This window comes from Mastomys coucha, unplaced genomic scaffold (genome assembly GCF_008632895.1).
Source record: "Mastomys coucha isolate ucsf_1 unplaced genomic scaffold, UCSF_Mcou_1 pScaffold14, whole genome shotgun sequence".
Taxonomy (NCBI): Eukaryota; Metazoa; Chordata; class Mammalia; order Rodentia; family Muridae; genus Mastomys; species Mastomys coucha.
This window is the reverse complement of record NW_022196896.1, coordinates 46,439,616-46,440,910: the sequence shown is the minus strand read 5'-3', so window position 1 is coordinate 46,440,910 and position 1,295 is coordinate 46,439,616.

The following is a 1,295-nucleotide window of genomic DNA, read 5'->3' as shown; positions in this document are numbered from 1 at the left end:
CACACCTTTTGCTGGAGACCTATATAAGGAAGAAGGAAAGCTCGCTCTTTTTCAATTGCTTGCCTTGAGGGACTGAGCAACTGCTGGATCCTCAGACTTCCATTCATAGCTGCTGCCGACCATTGTTGGGAGTGGATTGTTGGAAGCTGGACTACAGACTATAAGTCTGCAATAAATTCCTTACTACATCAAGACTATCATAACTTCTGTGACTCTAAAGAACCCTGACTAATACAATGGCTATACTTTCTATTTTTCTGTAATGTATTTGCCTACACTGTTATTACCCTGCTATCATCATGCTAAGCCTTTATTTAATTTCTGGCCCTTCTTCATTAAACCATCAACATCTTGGGGGAGCATCTTCTGTTTTCTAATTCTAAAAATAAATGGACTACCACAAAGGCCCTTTATCTATGATAAGTATCTGTGACCACTATCAAATCCTGAGGTCACATAAAGTCATTTCTTTTTTATGTTTCTCTCCCCTGAATCATGCAGAGTATGTGGAAGCCAACAGATAAATAATACATTTTTCTTTGATGAATAAATAGCATTTGTTAAATACTACATGTATTTTAGACATTCTTGTAATCCTTTCTTTTCTATCATTTCTATTACTTAAATACAGTAATTGAAAATCATCCATCTTTAAAATTATAAAATACCATGTCATACAGAAGCATTCACAAATTTCTATATGAAGTAAATGACTGTGCAAAAAAAATTGAATGATAAAATGTTAAAAATTTAACCCTGGTCCCAACTTTTTAGACCAGTCCAATAAGTATTTGGGAAAAGGGAAAAATTTTAAATAATTACCTGAGCTTTATATAGTGACAAAGATTTAACCCATAGTAAGTAAGCAAGCATTCTACCAGCTGAACCAGCCCCCCTATTGCAATTTTCTGAAGAATTTCATTGTCATCTTTAATCATTCATATACCACCTTCTGTTCTACAACAATGTACACATATTCTCATTTGTTTTTATCCTTACCTATATTTGCTATTTTGTTGTGTTTTTATAATAGTTCATCTTAATAGTTGTATGATGACAAGAAAATATTTTATTCACATTTACCTGATAACAAATTATGCCAAGAATCTTTCTTATACTCATTTGCCATGTATTTGTATTCTTTTTGGAAAAAAATGTCTCTACAAGTTCTTTTCTAGAGTAAAATAAACAAGCAATATTATTTTTTTTAACTTTTATTGCATTATTATGAGAAAAGTTACATGATTTCAATTTGTCTGAATTTGTTAACATTTAAAAACAAATTTTAAGTAAAT